This window comes from Nyctereutes procyonoides, unplaced genomic scaffold (assembly GCF_905146905.1).
Source record: "Nyctereutes procyonoides isolate TBG_1078 unplaced genomic scaffold, NYPRO_anot_genome, whole genome shotgun sequence".
NCBI classification, from domain to species: domain Eukaryota; kingdom Metazoa; phylum Chordata; class Mammalia; order Carnivora; family Canidae; genus Nyctereutes; species Nyctereutes procyonoides.
The window spans coordinates 6,201,829-6,227,895 of record NW_026575026.1 but is presented as its reverse complement, the minus strand read 5'-3'; positions in this window follow the sequence as shown (position 1 = coordinate 6,227,895).

Below are 26,067 nucleotides of genomic sequence, written 5' to 3'. Positions count from 1 at the left end.
AATTTTTAATTTGGATTGAATTATCCATTTTATCCTAGTTTAAAAATGTATTAGCTTAAAATTGTGCAAATTTGTCCTTATAATTCTCTTAATTTATGGCATATTTGTGTTTTCCTCTCATTCTTATTCTTAATTTTGTAGATGTTGATTTGTATTATTTAAAAATATCTAGGTACTATTTATCTAATTTATTATTTTAGAAACTGCCTCTGGGATGATGTATCAGTTCTGTGACATTTCCATTTTCTAATTCAATTATCTTGTATCCACTGTTACTATTTCATTCTGCTCTCTTTTATTTTGTGGTTTGATTTTACTTGTATTTTATTGATTAGTTTCATAGTTAGCAATATCAGGGTTTTAGGTTATGAATATTCTTAAGTTTTTTTCCTTTGTTTTTCATGGGCCATTTTGGAATTTTTGCATTGATCACTTATTGTATCATTATAGTTAATACTTATATAGCCTTCCTTTTAAAAATAGCAATACTATTACTCTTATTATATTTATATATATTACTTACATTATTTTGAGTAATTATATATCTCTAGTTCTTTTATAGTGGGTTTTCTTCACTAGCGAATTTTTTGTTTTGAGCCATCTTCCAATGAGTGTTATTAAGAATTCATATATATTTTATTTTCAAGAAGAGGTTGTAATGCATTTATTCTTGAGGTATTGCAAAATCAGATATTTCCCCCACTCTGCATGACAGCCTGTTGGCTGGGTATATAGTTTTTGATGTCATTTCCTTCCCTTTATTCCTCTGTAGTTAGTTTTCTCATCTTTTTGGCCTTCAGTCTTGCTGAAGTGGAGTCTGAGATTATTCTATTTTTAAAAAAACACTTGTAGAGGATTTGATTCTTTTCAAGTACTTAAAAGAATCTTTGTTTTTGAAATAGAGTAGTATCAATAGGAAACATCGGGATTTTTTGTGTTTTCACAGTTACCTTTTCTGAAAGAACACTTATATGTTAATGTTAAAAAGGTTATGTTTTGGGGTTCCTGGGTGGCTCAGTCAGTTAAGCATCTGCTTTTAGCTCAGGTCATGATCCCAGAGTCCTCTCTGCTCAAGAGCCCATCTAGAGCCTGCTTCTCCCTTTCCCTCTCTCTCTGCCCCTCCCCTCACTTGTGCTCTCTCGTGCTCTCTCAAATAAATAAATAAAAATCTTTGTAAAAGGAATGTTTCATTGATGAATGATTTTTGCATTCTGTTCTCTTCTTTATGTATTGACTGCCTTTCAGATTTATTATCCTCATGCCCTGTTGTTTTCTTGGGCTTCTTCTCCATATTACAACTGTGTTTTCACCAGTGTTAGCTCACTGTCTTACTGCTTCCAATTTGATTTTTATTTCTGTAATGATGTTTTCCCCTTAGGCTCTGCCAGCTCCTTTTACATACATCTTCCTTAATTGAAACAGCATCTCACCTTTGTTCTCTTGCATCTCTTCTCTTTGATTTGATTACCTATTTAAGATGTTTGGTCTAAAATTTTCTTCTGTTTCCTGGAGTATCTCCATTTTAAAATCTTTTCTTCACCTGTCATTTGTTGGGTATGTTCCTTTCTTTCCATTAAAAAAATCTGTCAACCACATTTTTCCCCTATTAAGTTTTGACTGATGTATCAGTTAAGCTGCAATAAAGGAAGCTGCTTTAACTATTCTAAGCACAAAGAATTTACAGCTGGGAAGTTTGTATTGCAGCATCACTTAAGGGCAGGAGAAGTAGGTTCTAGACTGGGACACCAAGAATGATTCTTGGAATAGCACTCCAGATCTGATGTGCTATAGGAGCTGCTTCCTCTGCAAAAGTCAGGTAGCTGCTATGGTAACAAGTGACGTATGCAAGACGGTCATTTGGTTAGATGTGGAAGTGGGGATATGTGAATGTTATCTTCTAATTGCTCCAATTTTCATAGTGAAGTTGGAAGTAAAATCATGATCAAGAGTGAGAACGCATGAGGAGATGATGGAAATTTTAGAAGAAAGGAGAAAAAGGGGATCCCTGGGTGGCTCAGTGGTTTAACGCCTGCCTTTGACCCAGGGTGTGATCCTGGAGTCTCAGGATTGAGTTCCGCATTGGGCTCCCGGCATGGAGCCTGCTTCTCCCTCTGCCTGTGTCTCTGCCTCTCTCTCTCTCTCTCTCTCTCTCTCTCTCTCTCTCTTCTCATGAATAAGTAAATAAAATCTTAAAAAAAAAAAAGAAAGGAGAAAAAGTAAAATAGTTTTCTAGGAGAGTAGAAAATTAACAGGCTAAAGAAGTATATAGTATGATAGCCAGACAACATTAGGAGATTGTTTGAGGTTTGTGGCCATGAATTCAGTGAGACCAATAAAAAAAAAAAAGTGAGATCAATCAAGGTAGTTCTCTCTCTGTGTGTAAGTGTGTGTGTTTAGCCACATTTAGCTACAAAGCTACAGGCATGTGGAGGTTGAAAGTTTGAATTTAATCAGGGTTAGAAATTTGCCAGGGATTTGTAATGATGGAAGAGAAGGACAAGAGAGTTAAGGATGTATAGCAGGAAGGATTAAAGTGACCCTGAGAGTAAGCTGGTTATGGAAAGATCAAGAAGGTGACAGACAGTGAAATGTTGGTAAGATCCAGAGTCCTAGTGGGATCAAATGATTGTTGGAGTTTGGGCAGAAGAAGGAGTGACAAGAAACAAAGGAGGTGGTTATCCAATAGTACAGCATGTAAAATTATGATTATGGAGAAATTAAAGTTAAAATGACCATGGAGTAGGCAGCTAAAATAATGTAGAAGACAAGATCCCTGGAGGAGAGGAGCTCAGGGAACTGAGAAGGTAGGAAATTTGAAAGATCATCTATGTGTATATTGTAGTCTTCAAAAGTTAAGAAAGCAACAGTCAGAGAGAGGAGGACTTCAAAAGTCACTCCAGCAACAGTGAGCCAGAAGTGGAAGTCTTTGAAAACTGAGAGGAAATAACCTGGGGCAAGGTATGCAGATATAGAAGATATAGAATAGGAGATAATATAATCTAATGCCATGACCTATAAAGCTGGAGGATTTTAGGTAGAGGAGAATGAGCAAGCAAGGAGCAACAGGGAGGACATCCACCTCATTGCCATGCTAAGTAGTATGAGGACTGGGAGAAAACCAGCCTGTTTGAGAGGGTTGTGCAGGAAGCAGTGTCCTCAGGGCAGTGCCAGGTTTCCTTTAAAGTAAGAAGGTAAAGAGAGAATCAGAGAAGGGGCTAGAATGTTTAGGATTGTACCAGTAATGGAGTTTCAAATGTCTAGTGAAAGGATTTCAGGAGGGACAGGAGAAAGGAAAGATGAGGAACTATCAGAGCTTTATGGGGATTATAAAGTGGGAGATGAGGACGGACCTAGATACCTAGAGCTATAGAGATGAGCATAAATAGGCCAAAGGCCATAATGAGATTCATCCTGATTGATTCAAGGCAGAAATTGGTAGGAAGGCTGCATTTGGGGCAGAAACAATTGGATGCTTGAAGCTCCCTCTTGGTTCCTGTTGATGGAGGCAACAGGAAATGGGGAGTGGATATTTGACTCAGTGTGTAGACTCCAACTTGATCCTATATTATAGGGTTAGGAAACCTCGAGGAGGCATTTCCCTGATTTAGGCACAGTCCAGGGTTTGCTCTCAACGTGAGAGGCTCTGCCTTAAACCTTAGTGGAGCTAGGATTCTGGGGGAGCTTATTAACTTCATGTGCACAAGTCCTCTCTACATCACTGATACTGTAGGTAGAAGGCCTACGGGGAAGATATGTCTCAGTCTCTGTGAATACGCCTTCTTGTTGCATGATGATTTGAAATAGGATCATAAATGTGGGTATTTGACCTGTATTTCAGAGACTGTGTGGGAGCCCCATCATGTTTACATAAGCATTATATAAATTTAACCCTTAAAACCTAAGTAGAAGGTAAGATTTTTTACGTCTGTGGTGTGTGTGTGTGTGTATGTGTGTGTGTGAGGTTGGGGTAGCATATGGGAAAAGAGGACTGCCTTCTAATTTTGTTTGTTTGAAAGATTATAATGATGAATTATCACATAAAGTAAAGATGGCACTGTGCATGATACCTTCTTCAGCCTTCCCTCATTATTTGTCCTTGAATATGCAAATTATGCTTCAAGTGGGTGCTTTTTGGTTTTTCTCCATGGTTCAGCATGGCCATTGGTTATTTTCTCTTTCTACATAAGGGGTATTATCTTTTCTCTTAAAAAAAACAGTAAGAACTGTGCTCTGATGAAGATTATGGACATGGATTTCAGTTCTCAAATTTTTCCTGTGGTTGGATCCAAATTTCATTATATATAGAAGGTAGATATATGTTGGAGTCTTTGGTATAAACTGTGATAATACCTTGCTTTTCTACATAAGTTTTATGTATCTAGGTTCATTTATTTTAATAGACTTCATATATTCTCCTTCTACTTAAAGGATACTATATTTTCTCTTACAAAAAAACAACAAAAAGCACACTGGTTAAGATGATGGAGATGGAGTTCAGTTCTCAGCGTGCTCCTGAGGCTGGATCCGAATTTCATTAAAATGGAAGAGTAAATATTGCATGGGGCCATCTTCTTCCAAGTCCTTGCATATGTCTCTTGCTCCTAACTAGTATGTAATTGAGCATTAGGGTTTCTTTTTTTCTTTCTTTCCTTTCCTTTTTTTTTTTTTTAAGATTTTATTTATTTGAGAGAGAGACAGTGTGTGTGTGTGTGTGTGTGTGTGTGTGTGTGTGAACTGGAGAAAGGCAGAGAGAGAGGGAGAAGTAGGCTCCCCACTAAGCAGGGAGCCCAACATGGGGCTCGATCCCAGGACCCCAAGATCATGACCGGAGCTGAAGGCAGAATGACTGAGCCACCCAGGTGCCCCATGAGTATTATGGTATTCATTCATATGTCACTAGAGTATGTGCTAAAATAATTATGCTGATGTTGCAAAAGAACATGAGTAGCTAGATGATATTGATATCTGCACATACCCAGGCTGTTCACATTTTTAATGACTCGAGGACAGAGTTCAAAACTGTTTAGTGCATAGCATTATGAATATTGCAGCTAATTTGAAATATTTTAAAGATTTTCAAAATATTTGGAGATTAAAATGTTTTAGGATTCCATCAGTCTTCTCTTGCTGTGTAACAAATGACCACAAGTTTAGTGGCTTAAAACAATACCTCTATAATAGCTTACCATTCTGTATGATATACCCGGGTTTTCTGCTCATAATATCACACAGCTGAAATGAAACTGTTAGCTTGAGTGAGTTCTCATCTGGACATTCTGGAAAAAGATCTGTTTCTGAATTCATTCTTATCAGTAAAATCCAGTTTCTTGCTGGGGAAGGACTGGGGTCTGCCCTTCCTTGCTGTCAGCTGGGGGCTGTTCTTAGGTCCTACAGGCCACCCACGTTCCTGACCATGGCACGCATTGCAACTTCAAAGCCAGTGTGGCAGGCTGAACAACACCCGTCCCCCAAAGATTGCCATATCCCACTCCCTGAAATCTGTCAGTGTGTTACCTTGTATGGCAAAAGGGACTTTGTAGGTATGATTAAATTAAGGATCTTGAGATGGGGGATTATCGTGGATTATCTAGATGGGGCTGAATGTCATCATAAGGGTCCTCATAGGAGAGAAGGACAGGTGCGGAGATTGGAATGATGCAGCCAGACACCAAGGAATGCCGCTGCCTCTAGAAGCTGGAAAAGCAAGGTATAGATTCTCACTTGGAACCTCCCGAAGGAACTGGCCTGCTGACACTTTAATGTTAGCCTTTTGGGGTATCTGAGTGGCTCATTTGGTTAAGCATCCCACTCTTGATTTCAGCTCATCATGGTCTCGGGGCTGTGGGATTGAGCCCCATGTTGGACTCTACACTCAGCATGGAGTCTCCTTGAGATTCTCTTTCCCCCTCTCATTCAGCCCTTCCTCCCAGTCATGCACATGCTCTCTCTCTGTCTCTCTCAAAATAAATATGTAAAGAAAATATTTTAAAAAAATGTTAGCCTCTAATGACTTGTTTTAGATTTCTGGCCTCCAGAACATACAGGAATAAATTTTCGTTGTTTTAAGCCACTAAATGTGTCACGATTTGCTACAGCAGCAATCAGAAATGAACAGAGCCAGCAACGGGGAATTTCTCCCCCATGGAATCTCACACTCTGAAGCTCTCTGACTTCCTCTTCTAAGACAAATGGGAGAAAACTCTGCGTGTTAAAGGGTTAATGTGATGAGGTCCTGTCTACCCATGTAATGTCTCTGATTTCAGATCAGCTGTTTGGGGACCTTAATTACATCAGCAAAATCCCTTCACAGCAGCACCTGGCTTATTGTTTGTTTGAATCGCAGGATATGTGAGCACACCAGATGCCAGGAATCTCGGGGCAAGGGGGTGGGAATCTCAGAGTCCTGTCCACTGCAGAGATGAAAAACTTGAAAAGTGTTTTGGAAGCTATTTAAACACTTAAAATAATCTGAAACTTACTTGGTCTCACACGTATTAGGAATTTAATAAAAATCTTTAGTTGGTTTTTTTTTTATGTGTGTTTGGGAGTCCACTGTATTTCTGAATTTGCACAGCAAGGCATTTCATCTATCAGTTTTTACAACAGTACAGCTGATAGACCTCTCCAAATACTTTCTTCTCTTGCTTTCAGTCCTTTGTCTGATGACAAGGCCTACTGCTTCACAGTACATGAATATACAAGGGCAGGTTTCTATGGCCTTAATTTAGTCAAAGGACATATACAGTGAATTTGTGCTGGAGACCTGCCCCTGGAGTCTCCCAGGGAAGAATTCCTTGCTGGGTTTTTCTACTCTAGTCTATACATAAGTTTCTCAGAGTTCCTCAACCTATAATCTCCACTTCCTTGATTTACTTAAATTTCTAGTCAAGTACATAGTGTATGATTGATGTTTATGGAATGGATGGATAAATAACAGTTTCTGGTACACTTCCTTTTGTGGCCCTTCAGGGGTGTGTTGTGGCCTTTTTACAGTCCTTTTAACTCTGAGCAACCTCAAGGAAGTAGATGCTATGTGTCCTTGCCTGCCTCTATAATTTATCTACCCTCCAGTCTTTTTTCTAAGATTTTTTTTGGGGGGGGGTGTTTTTCTTTTTAAAATTTTAAATTATTTATGCTTCTTGAGGAGCATTCCTATTCTGGTGAACTTTTGTGAATGACGGCGTCCAGTGAGAAGAATTACCTTCCCATGAGATTCCATCATAGCTTGTAAATAATGTTTTTCTGATAAGCTATCGTTTTAGGAGGAAAAAACCTTGTCCCCTACAAAAAGAACAGAATCACAGTTCTTTAAGAGATACAATGTCTTTTTAAAACTTTTAAAAATATTCCCTCTATGGTGTCTCAGTTTTCAAATTTCCACCTAGACCGATGGAGAGACACAGGTTAAAGGAATAACATCATATGGTTGTTCTGAATGTGCCACGTGCTTTCCCTATAATCTTCTTGAATATTTTATAAGGAAAATTTTACAAAAAGGTGACATTGTCTGGGGACTGAAAAATGTGAAAATTAGGAATAGAAATGCCTGAAATGGAAGAGTATAGTGAGATTTCCTTGAATTATACACCTTACGCCATGCCATCAGAGATTTTGCTTTGATGGAGTACTTCAGTGCAAACACTTTCATTTCATGTGAAACCTAATCTTGCTAATTTGCCAAAAGAAAATGTCAAATTAGTGATTAATTTGCTTTCATCAAGAAGTTTACTGGAACCTGATTATATCAGCATATATGCAGCAAATGTAGTTTCTATATTTCTTAACATCCCGGTAATAAAATACATCCTTGCAAATCTTTTCAGTTGTACTAATCGGTAAAAGTTAGATTACCTAGTTTAAATTTTCTTTTTACACAGTGGACAATTTTTGATACTAAATCTATGACCAAATAAGAAAATACGGAAAGAAAAATCTAATTTATTATTGATGGTTAACTTGTTAAGTATTTTATAAAGTCATACATTGTGAGAGAATTCTAGGTGAGTTTGTTTCAGTCTATGTGTTGGGTTAATCTGCTGTCACCATGATAACACTGCATGAACACTCCAAAACTTCATGACTGACCACAGCCTGAAATGATTCTCATGCTCGAAAGGTCTATGTTTGAGTGCAGTTTGATTTAGTCGAGAACAATTGGACAACTCTTTTTCAGGCCGCTGGTTAGGGTTATGTCTGCTTTATGGGCCTTTCACTCTTCATGGACCAATGTCTGCCCAGCGCACATTCTTGTGACACAAGCACCAAGTTTCACTCTGCAAACACATTGAAGGCCTCTATGCCCGTCATCCTCTGAGGTTCCACTGGCCAAAGTCAGTCATGTGGCCAAGCCCTGAGTTGAGGGCAGGGAGATATATGGCACCCATGGAGGGGTGGGGATGTGTGGAAGGAGTACTCCACACATCCATCTATCCTGTGTGTTTTACTCCTTTATAATAAATACTATGTAAGAGCAAAAGGACTTCTGTCTGTGAATCACATGCAGGTGCAGTATACACTATGCCTTCTTCTTTCCATGGCATCCAGTAAGGTAAAGTGTAAATTTAAGTGTGTAAATTTGACCACCCTTATTTTAGGACTCAAGGTGAACTCCTATGTGTTTAAGCAGCAAATGGCTTCATTTCGGGTTTGCTTATATTCACATATAGAGGTGGATCAGTAGAGTCCAATCATTACTCTTCCTCATATTTTTCCTTTAAGAATAAATGCATCTCTGGCAGAGGAGAAGAAATGGAAGAATGGATGCTCTGAAAAATTTCTATACTGGGCAGAGGCCACATCTGTCTCTGGTGCTGCCATGACTCCGTGCCCAGCCCAGGACTGGGCTCTCAGTAAATATTCAGCTGATTACCAACTTTCAAGAGAGTCCTTTCAGGTCCCACCTCTGTGTGCCTAATTTTGCATTAATACATACAGTTCCTGAGAATACAAATAATTTTTTTAATTGGGGCAAAATGCATATGACATAAAATTTATGATTTTATTTATTTATTTTAAAGAATTTATGTATTTATTCATGAGAGACAGAGAGAGGCAGAGACACACAGGCAGAGGGAGAAGCAGGCTACCTGCAGGGAGCCCAATGTGGGACTCAATCCCAAGAGCCCAGAATCACGCCCTGGGCTAAAGGCAGATGCTCAACCACTGAGCCCCCCAGGTGCCCCAAAATTTACTATGTTAAAGCACATGTTTCAGTGGCATTAAGTGGAATCATAATGTGCAGCTGTCACCACCATCAAGTTCCGATACTTCTTCATCACCTGAAAAGGAAATGCTGTCCTCACTAAGCAGTCACTCTCCACCCCTCTTCCCCAAAGCCCCTGGCAACCACTAATCTGTCTCCTGTCTCTATATTTTGAACATTTCATGCAAATGGAATCCTACAATACACGGCTTTTTGTGTCTGGCTTCTTTCACTTAACATTTTCAAGGTTTATTTATGGTATGTGGCATGTGTTAGCACTTCATTCCCTTTTATGGCTGAATAATAGTCCATTGTGTAGATATACCACATTTTATTTGTTCATGCATCAGTTACCCAAATAAGGCAAATTATATTTCATATACATGCTAATTGATTTAGATATATGAAGTTGGGTAAATTAATCTCAGAGGTTTTGTTTCTTTTCCCCTGTAGAATATGTTACTGAAGAGGAACTCTTTTGTAGAACTTAGTTGGAAGGGGAAGAGGAGATAACTGGAAGACTTTCCGGAAAAATAATATCAACACCGTGTAGAGTGAATTCCCACTGCCCAATTAAGCTGTGATAATGCGATCTTTTTTTTAACTTCAGCCTAGATTACTATGATCAGATATCATAATCACTTGACAGCAATTTGGTAGGAAACCAGGAATCAGCAGCTGGTTGTTTTAATTGTAACTTTAATCTTGCATCTTTCCCTTATTTGCTATGACACACGCCTTACTTTTTTCTCTTTTATAAAATAATAACATCCAAATGGTACTTTCCCACTTCTTCCCATGCTTTCTGTGCCAATGTTACATGTGCTTTCCAGCCTCCTCCTGCTCTCCAAAAATGTTTTAAACCCCAGATCATGTGAGATTCTGAGTTAAGATTTAAAAATACTTGCTTCCCTGAAGGTTTATTACCCAATTAGAATCTGAAAGGGGCTGCATGACTATTTCATTATCCATACAGTCCAAGGGGAGTGTGATGGAATTAATTTAAAAGCTTGGGAAAATAAGATATATGAGTAAAATGAAAAGAATTGGCATTATGTAACCTGGAGAAATGAAGGCCGAAATCTTTAATACATGAAGGACTATTATATAGAGGAGGATGAATGGTTTTTCTCTGTCTTCCATGAGAATAGAATAAGAGGAAATGGATTTAAGCTATAGCAGGAAGGATTTAGATTAGAAATAAAAAGCTTTCTAACTCTAGGGAATGTAAGGCATTTTATCAGTGTCCTTACTAAACCCCAAAAGGGATTTAAGAAAAAGAAAGTAGAAGTGAAGAATTACTTTTTTTTGTTGACATTGTTTATTAAGAGATGTTCCCAAGTGGTGTTTCTGGTGAGTGTTTAGACAAGGATGGATACCTACCTACCTGTTTTGCATGGTCTCAGCCCCTGAAGAAAACGGGGTACCACACTCGCATTTCTCCTCTAGGGAAGTGTCTAGCATGATGTTTTGCAGTCAGGACCCACTTAATAAAATTTAGCAACATGAATGAGCCCCTCTTCTTAAAGATGAGAAAACCAAGGTAGTATAGTAACTCTCTGCCCTGAAGTCAAGCAGCTCACTGGTAGTAGGATCCAATTCACACAGTTATGTAAGATCAAAATGTAGATTTGAGGCAGAAAATAGGTATCTACCTGTTTTGTACCTAGAACACCAGATGAATGACCTGAAACTGTGCTTAGGTACATGTTCTCTCTGGACTTCTGTCTGGATTAACAATTTAGTGATCAATGGCCAATAGGTTAAGTGAGCCAATGGGCAGGTTCTAGTGAGCCATATACATCCAAGACTGAGTGGTCTCTTTAAAAAATGATTAAAAATAATGTAAGTCAATTTTTCACGGACTTCCAACAGCATCTGAGGCATTATGCTAAGTCCTGGGGCTACGCAGTACGTAAGGCCGAAAAGAGGTCTGTGAAATAATGTGGAGATACGCTATCCCTTCCTTTCCAGGCATCTGGTAATATTAGGGCCATAAACGTCAGGAAGAAAGTAGATAAGAAGAAAAAACAACGGGAGCAGCTCTGTGTTTTCTCTGAAAGCATTACGTGCGGGCTTTCCTACTCCCATCCACTCCGTCCCTGGCATCCTCTCCTTCCCTTTTCTGTGAAGCCAGATGGACTGACCGCTTCCCTTACCCCCACCCTGTGTACTGCTCCTAGCATGTGCTTGCTGTGTCACCGACGCCTGGACAGACTTACAGCCTACGTTTTCAGGCTCTTGATCTTTTAGATGTCAGGACCTCTTTGGGTCCTGAATGGAGAGTAGGTGCAATGGTGTTTGGAGTCCTGTGTGGTGGTGTAGGGTGGGCAGACAACTGGGTGCACCCAGGGCCCCAGAGGGGAGCTGTGGGCCTGTATCTGAGGTCCCAAGTCTAGAATCTTGTGTTAACTTCTATGATGGGAGTAAAGTGGTAGAAATTAAAATCTACCATGGAATGGGGGGAAGCTGTCCAGCAACACTGACAGTAGAGACTGAGAAATAAGAAAGAGAAAAAAAATGCTTAAAGATACTAGTTATAATAAATATATAAGCTTGTTGTCAATTATGCATAATCGCCAATAATATAAAAGAACAATAACAATGATTCATCATTAAACAGACCAGATTAATTTTGTGTGTATTTAATGCCATTTCAATCTAAATTATGCATGTAGCTTGGTTTTCAAAGTGTCTTGCTTTTGTAGCATGGCTGGCTGTTGAGAGAATATAAAGTACTAGAACAATACCCACCCATGGAGTACCCACCCATATAATTATTCGCACTGTTTGGTTGCTGTTTCATAAATAATGCTGGTTAAAATTTTTTTGTCTGTTGAAATGGAAAGAATAATTCAATGATATTTCTAGATTGCAGCAATTGGCATATTGTTCTAATTGCCTTTGCTGCTTTCCCTAAAGGAAATGTATTTGTTTTCAGGGCTGGTGAGTCCTGGCATAATAATAAATTGTTCCCAATGTTAAGTTGCGAAGAAACTTAGACTATCTTAATTTTGGCAATTTCAGGATTTCTACTTACACCTCCTGCTTCCCCCTGCAAAAACTAAGCAGAGTATATTGGGTTTTCTTTTCTTTTTTAAGATTTTATTTATTTATCCATGAGAGACAGAGAGAGAGAGAGAGAGGCGGAGACAGGCAGAGGGCGAAGCAGGCTCCACGCAGGGAGACCGATGTGGGACTGGATACTGGGTCTCCAGGATCATGCTCTGGGCCGAAGGCAGGCGCTAAAATGCTGAGCCACTCAGGAATCCCTATTGGGTTTTCTGCACATCAGATACTTCTCTAAAACATTTAAAATAATTTCTTTTTTTTTTTTTTTAGTAAAGTGTAACCAAAAGATAAAGGAAGTCGCACCCTTGGTCGGGTACTTCTTTTAACCTTGATAAAAGTAGTGTTACATTTGTATTTTGATTTTAGGATTGAAAAACCAACATAGACACTAAAGGAATTAAATAAGAGAAAATTTGGGAGTAAACTGTTACAAATTAAGGAAAAAAAAAAGCAGTTAGTGGCTGGCCGTCAGGTGCCTGGGCTGACCCGCTGGATGCAATTTCTTTAACCCACTGGTGCCTGTGCTCTGGGTTGAGCTTAAGTCTTTGTCATGGTCGACTTAGGTTTCTGTGTGCCCCCCCCCCTCCAGTGACGGAGCTCCTGGGGTTCCTGGCAGCCGAGCTGTACAAGGACCTGAGGCTTCCGTGCATTCACGTTCTTGACTGCAAGCATCTGACCAGTGCTGGGAGACCGGATTTGGCAGAAGCGACGTGATGTCATAGAAAAGCATTTCCTTTGTTTTATTTGAAAGTGGTTTCCAAGTTTCTCCCCAGGAAGGCTGGCTTTTATCTTGAGCTCTGAGAGGCCCTCACCAGATGTCAGAACCAGGACGGCACCTTTGCATTCTCCGGGCTCCTCGAGGCCGCCCTGGTTACTGCCCCCGCCCCTGCCACCTGGATGCCCACTTCCCGGGTGACACCATCTCCCGGGCTGCTGTTCCCTCCTTCCTGGCCCATCTCCAGCGTTGTCTTCCTGGTACCTCGCCCTCCCTTCCCCTGGCCTGGAAGTGATTCTCAGACCCCATCATCTCCTTAATGATTTTCAAAAAGAGATAGCGATTTCCAGCCTGGTTTAATCCTCTCTAAGGGCGAGTTACAAATGGTGAATCTCATGCCAGTTAGTGGCAAAATCCTAAAACAGATTATGAAACAACAGGTTTGTCGGCACTTGGGGCAAAAAAAAAAAACAAAAAAAAAACCCGAAACAGTGATAAATTATGAGGATCTGAATTTTCTAAGAACAGGTGGCAAACCGATTTCTGCCGTAGTTATGACCCTTCCATTGGGGGGTTAGAGGACCAAGGCAGGTGATGTAAAGTAGGCACCCAAGGTGGTGGCTTCGTGGACAAGCGGCGGGGGGGGGGGGGGGGGCGGTAAACTGAGGTGAAATGGCCACGTCTGGTAGAACAGCTCTGGCAACTTAGTAAAGCCCTATAATTGAGGAGGTGAGGAGGTGATCTTTTGGGATATGCCACAGGCCTTCAGTTTGGCCCAGACTCAGTCAGCAATTTTAATGGGTGATGGATAAGCCACAGAAGGTGCCCTTCTTGAAATTTCCTGTTTGAGCTTCAAAACGCTGCTTCAGAATCCCCTCCTAGTGTGAGTCTTCCGCCTCTCTCAGGTTTGACTTCCAGGTCTTGCCTCTGTATCGCCCTCACGGTTCCTCATGCTGCTCGCCACGCTCTTCTGGGATTCTCCATCTACCTGTCCGTTTCCTCAGTTAGGCCATGGACTACCTGAGGCCAAGGACCAGTCTTATATAACTGCATATCCCATGTTGTCTGGTACTCTGTGTCCATGAGGAAAACTTTTTTGAACAGATGAAAGAATGAGCGACTTAATGCTGCATTTATCATTCTTTTCATGTGACACAGAAAAGGAAGTTATATGATTAATGACAGAATGAGGAGTCAAAAAGAGTTGTTCTAAAAATGGGTTAAACTAAAATGATGAAGCTTGATACCTCCACCCCACTGATCCTACCAACCGCCTTTTATTGTCTTTTCCCCCCTTGCTGTTCTCTCCTGCCTCCTCATCATGCTTAACTTCATGGCTGATCATTATAACCACTCCCTTGCACATCTTGACTTTGTACTTTATAAACTACAACTCTGGAAAAATCCGATCCTCTACATGCATCCATGGACAAACATGGCTGAAGAAATGCCCACTACTCTGCCGACTTGCTTCACGTTTGATTCATGACCACCAACCTGACGTGGACCCTTAATACTGCCACTAATTTCTGCAAAAAATACCAGTAATCTGGTGACAACTTGCACATCACCCATCACCTCCTCTGCCCCTACTACATACTTTGCCTCCTTTATGTTTCTAGAGAGAACTGTTTATGACTTGACATGCAGCCACCATATATATACTGGATCCTGCTCCTCTAATTTTGTCAAAAACATTATTCCAGGAATTCTGGGATTTCACAGCCAATTTTTTTTTTACTCTCCACTGGGTCATATTCACAAACATGTAAACGTGCTACTAGTTCTTCTACCTTAAAAAGCCTTCAGATTTTTCTTCCGCTCCAGTTCTTTGGAACAAAACTCCTCAAAAGAGTTTATTTGACAATGTCTCCATTCTTTTTCTTTTTTTTTTTTCCATTCTCTCTTAATCCCATTCTAATCAGGACTTTGCCCCCATAATTCCCTTAAAACTGATCTTAATCTTTATCTTACTTGATTTGTCAGTTAGCGCTGTGTTACTTCTCCTTTTCTCATTCATTCACTTTCTGCCTTTGGTTTGGGGACACCATACTGGTCTGTGATTTTTATTCCTTTACTGGCTACTCATTTTCAGCCTCCTTGCTTTTCTTTCCCTCCTCTGTGTGGTCTCTTCTTCTCTATGAGAAGAAGTAAGTCTCACTTCTGATTTTATTCTCTTCTCTTTCTGCATGCATTGCCTTGATGATCATCTAGTTTCATGGCTTGAAGTCTCATCTGTATACCATGACTCTCAAGCTTGCATGTCCAGTTCAGATCTCTTTCTCAAATGCCTTGTTCTTACAGATCTCCCCCACTGACAGATGTGTTTCTCTTTCTGGTGTTCCCCTTTTCAGTTAATGCCACTTTATCTTTGCAGTTTTGTAGACCAAAAACCTTGATATTGCCTCCCTTTCTTTCATAGTCCACATCCTGTTCATCAAGAACGCCTGTTGACACTACTGTCAAAACTTATCTAAAATTTCATCATGTCTCATCATCTTCTCTGTGACTACCCTGGTCCCGGGCACTGTTAGTTCTAGCCTGGATTGCTGCGCTAAACTCCACGTGGTCTCCCCGCTTCTACTTTTAGCCCTTTCAGTCTCTGCTCACACCACTGACACATTTCATTTAGAGTAAAAGTCAGAGCCTTACAGTGGCCACAAAACTCTATATGCTTCACTCTACCACTACAGCTACGTCTTCTCCCCCTAGGCTCCACCTTGCTCACTCTGGCCTAGTCATAATGGCCTTCTTGCCATCATGCACACCTGCCAATCACATTCCCACCTTAGGGCCTGTATTGGCTGTTCCCTCTGCCTGAAACACTTCCACTGGATACCCACCTGCCTAATTCTGTCACCTTCTGTTCAAGTGTCACCTTCTCAATAGATCTATTCTGACACACTATTAAATATTAACAATTGCATCCTATGTCCCCCAACCCTCGGCACTTTTGAGTCTACTCTACTTTTTTTTTTCTCTTTACATAGCACTTGTCATTTTCCAGGATCCTATATTATTTATTTATCAGCTTTATTGTTTATTGTCCTTCTCCCCTTCTAGAATGCAACTTCCATGCAGGCAGCATTTTTTGTTGTGTTTGCCAGTGACCCTCAAATACCTAGGTCTGCCAGCATATTATAGGTACCTAATAAATATTTGTTGAATGAATAAGTAATTATTAATTTTAAAACACTTCACATACATGATGGAAGAGTTGTGGCTTACTATTTGTGAGAAACAATATGAGTTTTAGTAGATGTAAATACAAATACAGCTTTGTCCTCTCATTGCTAAACATGTTAAGTATTGGGTTGTGTTAATAGTAAAGAAACAAAGTGATCTATTTTTCTATTTATCCTACAAATATTTATTAAGTACCTTTTATGTGTTAATAACTATCATAGATTCTGAAACTATAGAGTAAAATTCTTGACTCCACGGAGTTATGTTCTAGTGTATTTTATTCTACACTGCTGTATCTTGTGTAACACACTGCATTCCAAATGGACTATGCCAGATCAGTCATATGGTGTTTCCTTTGGTCATTGCTCTTTGAATGATATATCACATGAGTAAGGAGAATGGACTTTGGAATTTGAGAGACAAAGATTTGAATTTTGGTTCAGCCAACTATTACTTCTTTGACCTTAGGCAAGTTACTTAGCCTCTCTGAATCCCAGTCTTTCCATTAATAAAGTGAGAGTACTAATACCTACAGTAGAAGATTATTTACTTGGACTGTCAGGGCCTGATTCGTTCCAGATTACTATATCTTACTTTAGATATCTTAACTCCAAAAGAATATAGTGATTTACACAAGACATTTTAGTTGGACAGTTTAGCATATGACATGCCAAGTATGATAAATAAGTTAAAATGCATAGATGTCCTATAGAAACACTTTTTTACTTATCACTTTGAGTCACTTAAGGAATTTATTGCATATCTATGGATGTTTTGCATTAAATGAAAATAAATTTGTTTACCTGTGGAAGGAAAACATATATCACATAAAATATAATCATTTAATGATGTAACTGTTATATTTAATTAGCATATTTTACCTGCCAAATTATTACTGCAAAATTACAATTTAGAAACCATACGTATTTCCTAAGCAATGGTTTAAAAAAGCATCTAGTAATTTTTTTTCTAGTAATTTTTTAAGCCCAAAATACATTTTAGAAAAATGAAATTGGTTCCTAACCTGCAGAAAGAGGTTTGAGAAGATCACTAATCATCAGCATTTGCTCTTCCGTGGCAGCCACAGGAGAGAACAATACAATAAGTCTTTGGAGAAGATCAGACAGGGGCCTCTGCTTGCTAATGTCATCCTTTATTTTCAAGGCTCTCCCCCAACCTATACATCTGGAATAACTTCGCACTAGTGGGTAAATTTTGTTCCATGGTATTTATGAAATTTTCACAGCATCAAACAGCCTCGTCAGAATCCATCTCGAACCATCCTTTATAATCCACACCACTTTGTCCACTTGGTCGCCGCCTGCCTCTCATTTGTAGCCTTGGAGATTGAGATTGCACTGTTCCTTAGCAAAGTGATCTGCTACTATTACACAGTGTAAGTAAAAATGGATGATCAAAGAAAACATTTTTTTAAAGAATAAATTCACTATTTGCATATTTACAGTATTTAAACTCTCAACTGAATTACCTTCTATTGTACCATATACATTATTATGAGAAGTTCAAGAAATAGGAATGTATGTAAAGAATCTAGCACAGAGCATGGCACAGAGTAATTGCTTACTGAAGGACTTCAATTATGATTTTGTACAAACAATTTAGTATACTTTTTAGAGACCTCCCAGGAATGTGAAAGAACTCAGTATCGTATTCATATTTCCTTTAGAACTCTCTCCATACATATCCATATATGCTTATCAGGTCCTAGGTGGCAAGAACCAGGTCAATTTAACTTGCTTTTTTCCAGTCTCTAACCAAGCACCAAGAATATTGTAGACACATTCTATTTGCATTAGGTAAAGCTAATTGAATATTTTTCTTTCCACTGAAGGAGCCTGGGAGTTTCCAGTGATTCCTGGAAATCATTAAATTAGGATTAATGATTATCTATACAGAGAATGCCCACAGCAAGGATTAATGTTAGACAAGGTCAGGGATTTACATTATTCATTCATCTATTCAGCCTGTCATTTTCAAATCATTCAATAAACATTTACTGAGTGTTTCTCACTCCTCATTAAGTATGCTAGATGTTGGGGAATCAAAGATTAGAAAGAACTTTTTGACTCTATTATTAATATGATATATATTTGTGCTGGAAGACTAGATGTGAGACATCTGTGGGGAGTTTAGCCTGCATGATCTAAGGAAGACTAGATTATACTGTATCTTAAATATACTTATATACAAATTCACGACTGTATTAGTCAAGGTTCTTTAGTTCAAGTGATAGAAAAATCCAATCCAGACTGGCTTAAGCAGCAAGAGGAGCTCATTGGCTCCTATATTTATTTAAAGAGTCCAGGGCGTTGCTTGTCTGCAGCCTTTCTAGATCCAATGTATTGATATAATCAGAACCAAATCACCCTTTTAATCTTGGTTCTACATCCTTCTAGAAGTTGGCTTCCCTCTCAGGTGGGCTTTCTCTCTGGGCTTTCTCCTCGCAGCTCAGACTTAATATCTTCCCATGTTTGGGGCACCTGGGTGGCTCAGTCAGATAATCATCCAACTCTTGGTTTGGGCTCAGGTCATGATCTCCTGGGTTGTGAGCTCAAGCCCCACTTCACGCTCCACACTCAGCCGGGAGTCTGCTTGAAAGATTCCCCTTCTCCCTCTGCCCCTCCCCACACTTGCTTGTGTTCTTCTCCCCACCAAATAAATAAGTAAATCTTAAAAAAATATCTTCCCATGTTCCAGGGTTAGAAAAGAAAGAATTTCTCACCCAGTGCCCATGTCCAAAGGCCTGGGAGTATCTGATGTGGTCATGTTTCCTTTGCTTAACCAATTACTGTGCTTGAGGGCAGGGGACAACGTTCTGACTGGCCCTCAAGGATCAGATGTCCACCCTTACACCTGGGAATGGAACTGGTTCCATACCAACCACTGGGTCTGAGGATTGGCAAAAAGTACCACCTGGACCCATTACTCAAGGAAGAGGGAATGCAGATGAACAATCACACAAAGATTCACAGCCGAGGTCTCTGTGACAGGTGTGAGGCTGTTCAAGTTGATGGGATTGGTCACAGAGATAAAAAGGATTTTGGATTAATATTAATCTTACGTCTTTTATTATTTACATTGGTGACCATATACCCTATCTAGAAACATTGTCACCATACTTTTACTTTCTTTAATTGTATTATGAAACATTTTTGGTTTTTTAGTGTCTTAGGGCAAATATGCTAGTAATCCACATCATTATGGATTATCCTGTTTTTAAGTTATTTATATTGACTCATGATTTCCCAGATAGCTCCAGGTACAAACACCTATAATGGAGAGTGTGAATCTGAAGATTCTTAGTCTCTCTGTGTTGCTAGATGTGTAGCCAGCCATGAGTGTGCATTGCAGGTAAAGGAGTTTTCCCATTTTTGTAGTATCCATGCTGCAAATCTCTCTCTTGTAACTGCTAAGGACATAGTCTTTCCACTTTATTTAACAACAGCAACTACAATGACAGTAATAGCAAGACAACAAAATGCTCCTTCTACCTTTAAAGTCGTATTGTAAAAATAAATATTTGCTTATTTTCAGAGGGGAAGAAATGTACACTGGAATTTGACATTATCCAAGAATCTAATGGATTCTTGGAAGGAGCATTACAACCTCCTTCACTCAGCCAAACGCTGTGAATTTACAAACTCATATAATTATCACAAAGCCCAGACAGGCAGATCTGGTCCCCCCCTTTCACATTTCTCAAAGTCTGATCACTCTTGACTTATGTTGAAGAGAGAAGCAGCAAAATACGAATTGGAGTCTCTTTGCCAGGGGGTGTACAGATCTCTGGCTATCAACAAGGTGGTCAGCAGGCTTTTCCCTCCAGATACGAGCTTCTGTAGATTTGTATTCTAAAACAGTTATTCTCAGAAAGGGGATCTTCCAACTTCCTCCCCAGGAGGGTGTAATGATGGCATTTAGCATAAGAAATCTGGGCAGGCAGAGGGGCTTGGGAGTTTCAAGGTCTATTATGCAGATAAAATGTAATCCTCCAGGCTCAGCAAGGCACCACATCCCACCCTAATCGCTTTGGGTGACCCAATCTACATCTCTTCCGTTCAGTATTCCCCTGGGTGTGAGAGAGCTATGTTACCTATTTTGGGGAGGAGGGCTGCAGTGCTCACTGCCCCTTATACAGACTTTTCAGCTGGCTTCTGTAATGATTACTGCCCCCATTTCCTGCAATTTTTCAGGATTCAGAAGATCAGAATGGCTTGCTTCTCATTTGTATTATCCCACGATTGATTTAATCTTCCTGTTGCTAAGTCATTTACCATTTCTTCATCTACTCTCTGCTTTCAAATATTTGCATTAGGATTACAGGAATCTCCTAGCTGCACTGAAGTTGAAGTTTTTGTTTCAGTTTCTAGTTATTTATGTATTTTGGAGAGTGACTTTTTAAAAAAGATCTATTTATTTATTAGAGAGAGAGAGCGCGCGCGTGCTGGTGATCAAGCAAGGGGAGGGGCAGAAGCAAAGAATGCTGAACGGACTTCCTGCTGAGTGCAGAGGCCCACACGGGCTGGATCCCAGGACCCTGAGATAATGACCCAGAGAAACCAGGAGTCAGATGTTCAACTGACTGCCACTTAGGCATCTCTTGAGGGTGATTTTTTTTTAACATTTTATTTATCTATTTGACAGAGATAGAGAGCCAAGAGAGCACAAGCATGAGGAATGGAGAGGGAGAGGGATAAGCAGGCTCCATGCAGGGAGCCCAATGGGGACTCCATCCCAGAACTCCAGGATCACGCCCTGAGCCGAAGGCAAACGCTTAAGCGCTGAGCCACCTAGGCATCCCCATTCTTACTATTTTAAAGCCAGATATCATTTAATTTATAACCCTCTGACCTCAGTTTCCTCATCTGCAAAATGAGCCACATGGCTTCTAAAAATGTAAATTCCATTATCATCTATTTTCATATTTGTGTGTGTGTTCTTTTAAATTTCTACTTTATTGATTTAGAACAAAATTTTCCTGTTGAGGAGACCTGAAAAATGAAAACATCTTATATGTGAATTCATTTATTTGAGGTGTATAAGTAACAAGCTCAGCTGTATCTGCTATGATGTTATAGGGTGTGTGTGGGATCACACAAAAGCAATTAGCTAATTGAAGCATATTTTTCTAAGTAAATGGAATCATAAAAAAAACAAACCTGTGATTTCTTACTAACTGCTCTAGTATAAGATCCTTGTAGTTTTGAAAAAAGCAGCTTTCCAAAATACAATAAATCTGAACCTAATCTTAGGTTTTTTAAAGTAGTTCAAATAAACTTGGTTTTATAGCAGTTCAAAAAAACTAGACTTATATGTGGTCTCTTAACACGTCTTTCTTTTTTCACGTGAGCCATTTGTTCTATTACGATTCAGATGCTAAATCATGAATTGGAGAACTAATTATTTTTAAAACAATTTTTAAAAGTTCTATGTTCTTCCATTGTTAAATCTTGTGTTATAACAAATCCACTTTGCAAATTCATTCCTAGTTAGCCAATTACAAAAATAATATAGAACAAATTTTCAACCCATACTTGAGATTTGAATGAACATTATTCTGATACACAAGTCCAAAGAAAATACTTCTTATTTAGTGTTGCTATTTCCCTTTCCCCCTCCTTCTCTGTATTTCTCTTTTTCTCTTCTGAATGCCTTTAGTTCTATTTTGTCACTAAGAAAAAGTTGCTACATGTCTGGCCAAAGGCCAAAGGTGGATGCCAAATAAACTCAGTGACCTCTTTGAAGATTAATGATGAGATTTCTACCTAGCATGCCCTAGGTTTTCTGTGTTCCAGTTTTGCCAAGATAAACCTCTGGGCAGCCGGGTACTTGTTTAGAAGAGGACTTGGGAAAAGTTGAATCATTTATGGGGTTGATTTTTTGACAGGTCAGTATAAAACTGCTTTATTTAATCCAGATTAATATACTTAAGTAGGACTCAGGAAATAAAGAGAATTGGCTTTAGCAATGTGTTTGGGCAACAGGCAAATACAGGCAGTTCTTGAGGGAGCTACCAATAAGTATATGTATCTCTGCAGGGAAAAAAACCCATGAACCCATAAAGAAATGAGTTTTTCTAGTTATATATACATTAAGTATCAATTGTTTCTAGATATAGCTGGCTAGAGAAGGAAACACTGGGCCCCTGGCCTACATTTGTCATATGACCAAGATCTCCAGTAGCAGTGACAACAATATTAATAAAACCATGGTTCCCAGAATCCCCTTCTAGAAACTTTAGTGAAGACCTTGGACCAGAAGAGCAACTGGGAATTGAATTTCCATGCCATAGAGATGAAGGAATAAAAATAGAGTTCAGCTACAGAATGAATATTACCAACAGCTAAAGGGAGAGGAAGAAAATGAAAAAAAAAAATTCAGTGTTCAGAATGGGCATGTGCTCCTGTATGCAGTGTCATTGAAAAGAGAGGCCAGCTGAATTCGGTCATCTTTTGAACTCCCAGTGACTTGTATTTTCTCAGAGTGACCAGACCCTGAAACCTGACTCATGCTTACCAAAATACTTGCATGACTGAGGTAGACACAAGAATGCTCTTTTATTTATTAACAAAGGAAAATATAACTACTACGTGTCCTGGGAGTACATGTGAGGGCATGATCAACACAGCCCTTTCCTATTGACAAACCTCCGTGGGAAGCTTCATCATAAACCATGGAAAAAATACAGTGATTTCAGGAATGAAATTTGTATCATTAGTCTGTTCTTTTCCCAAAGTTAAACAGCATGGGAATCAGAAGTTTCTTGGTGATCTTGGACTCAGAACAAGGGGCTTTAAATAAACTCACTGTGCAATGGCACCAGGTGATACCTCCATCTCTTGAGAGGTATGGTCTTGTCAGATGGGCCAAAGTAGTCAGTCTGATGGCAGGAGCCTCCAAGATCCAACTCGATGATAGAGCAGCCCTGCAATTGGACCAGAATAAGAATAGGCAACTCTCCTTTTCAATTTTCTTGGATTTTCAGAACTGCTCAAAGTTCATCCTTAAATCCACTTCTATTTGATAAAGGAGTGCTTTGGGAACAGCTTTACTTAAGGGATTATGTTCTCCCATTATTAATCTCTAGCATCCATCCATCTCTTTCTTTGACCAACCAAGATGAGGAATTAAGTAGCGATAGAATAGAAGTCACCATCCATATATTTCAAATCTTCACTGATGTTATCACGTTGGCCAGTTCCCAGAATTGCAGTATGGCTTTTGGCTAAATATTTCATTAGGAGAAAGCTGTTCCAGACCTTTTTATTTGTTACTTACTCCTATATTCTTTACTCTGAATCAGGAAGCTGTTAAGTGGGCAGGGAGTCTGTGATTGGTTAAGATATCAGTTCTTCAGCGCCAAAGTTTGTAATTGCAGATAACCCCTTAAGAGATTCAGAGTCAAAAAAAAAAAAAAAAAAAAAAAAAAAAAAAAAAAAGAGATTCAGAGTCCTCCTGGGCCCATTTATGGGGCTGTCAGCAATCCATTTTTAACCTGAATTCCCTCCACCCTCACCGTGATCAGTAACCCATAGTGATGTTCTGAATCCCAGGAATTAGTGTTAGCTCAGAATCAGAGTGCAGTATTAAAAAATTTTTGAATTTCACATTCCCTAGTGCAAAGCTAGTCGAATTAATACTGCAAGCTTCTGTGTAGATGGATAAGAATAGGTAACATTTATTGAGCACTTGTTATATAGCAGACACTGTTCTAATATTTGTTTCTAAGCATTCTGAATGCTGGTATCACCTTCACCAAATAGCCAAAGGCTTTGGAAGGAGAATATTTTACTGGGCCTGTCTAGGGGCACATAGAGGGGATGGGTGAGTCATCCAATAAATCTACCAAGTGTTTTTATCTTGTGAAAGGAGAATTTCCTTCAAATAAAAAATTAAGTCTACAGACTGGATAGCCAAAACCATGCAGAAAAACTCACAATGACCTGGCAAATGTCTGCTACATACACGGGGGTTCACCTCATTCCTTTAACTGCTGTGTATTATTCCATTGCATTCATATGTTACAGTTGACTCACTACTCCTGTATCAACAGACATGGTTTCCCTATTTATTGCTACTTCAAACAGTACTTCATAAGTATTTTTGTATGTTTCTGAGTACATCTATGAAGAGTTTTCTAGGATTTGTACCAAAAGAGAAGTTTAATTATCAAGTTTGTCTGTATTTTGCCTCTTTGTTAGAGAAGCCAAGTCCTCATGTCCCTTCCCACCTTAAGGAGAAGACTCAAAGTAACTATAATTGTGAAGTAGGTGAAGAGAAATCAGGGCCATTTAGGAAAAACCAATGCATGGCAAATGGAACTCCTCCAGATAAACACATGAGCAAAAAACAGGAACAAAAACCACTTTACCCAACAATCTTGTCCTAATAATGAAAATCAGCGTCTATGTAGATACCAGAAAACTAAAAAAAGCTAAGATAGACAAATAATGTCCCCTAAAAAAATAAAAATAAAAAAATAATAATGTCCCCTAAAATCTGAGTAAGGATAATTAAAATTTTAGGCTCCAACTTTTAAAAGACAGATTTTAAAAACATTGAGTTTTCTAAGCCAAATATATATAGCATATGATTTTATACATCCAATGCCTTCATCTCTCTCTCTCTCTCTCTCTCTCTCTCTCTCTCTCACACACACACACACACACACACACACACACACACTTTTTCCCTCTGAGCTTACAGGAAAACACTGTTTATTTCTGACATTCAGTAAAGCTGTTTTAGCCCCAGAGTTGATTGATAGCAATAGATTCAGGGATTAATAAAAGAGATGTGTTTAGTGAGTCACCAGCACAAGAGCTAAAACAGGTCACATCCCAAGTTAAATCAAGCGGGGCCCGGCATCACCTCATAGGGTTTTGAAGCTGTGATTGAAAGTCAGAAGGGAGGAATATGTGTTTGCCAAGAAACATCAATGCTTTTGACTTCTTTCAACCTAGACTGTTTGGTGGCATTTCCAGACAGCTGATGAGGTCTGGAGGGGAGAGTATAAAGCCAAAGTCAGAAAGCCTATTGAAGTGGATTTGTTCTACCTTTTTAACTTAAAAGCATGGATGTTTTGTGGTGAAAATTCAAAATGGACGATGTTAACATGAAGTGATGTGCTGGTCCTCACCCTTATCTTGGCAGGTCTGCCTGACTTTTTCAGAAAGGGTCAGAAAGCCAAGAAATTTCATGTTGCTCATATTCCTATTCATGTCCTACTAATGATATTCCTCAAAAAGAAAACAAATCTGTAAACAAGCCAAATATCAACAATCTTACCCTAATTATGAAAATTGCCCTCTATATAGATACCAGAGAACTGGGGAAAGTTTGACTAGACTATGTCACTGACTTAATATCCCATATTACAATGTCACAACAAATGATATTATCATGTTTTCCAGTAAACGAGCTTCATATGTAATTAATTATGATCTCATCTCAAATAATCCTAGATTAACTGTTTACTTTGCACTTAAAAATGTTTCTCTAACTTCTTGATGAATCTACACCTTTGGATATTATTATTCTTAGTATGAATTAGTTAAGGACCAAACGCAAGAAGAACCAATGTGTCTCTTTCAGGTTGCCACTGCTCCTTTTCTAATTAAGGATATCTAGAATTCCTTCATTCGTGTGGTGTCAGCACTTGCTTGACATTTATTTTGGTTGTGTGGGCTCTGGTGAACGTATTTATTTGGAATTAAGTGCTAAAGCTTTCCTGCCCATTTACTGTTGCTCTCTTTAAGAAAACAAAACTTAGCAAAAATATATAGCATGTGTCTGCCCAAACAGTCATATGTTGATGCCCTAACAGCCAGTACCTCAGAAGTGACTGTATTTGGAGATAGTCTTTAGAGAG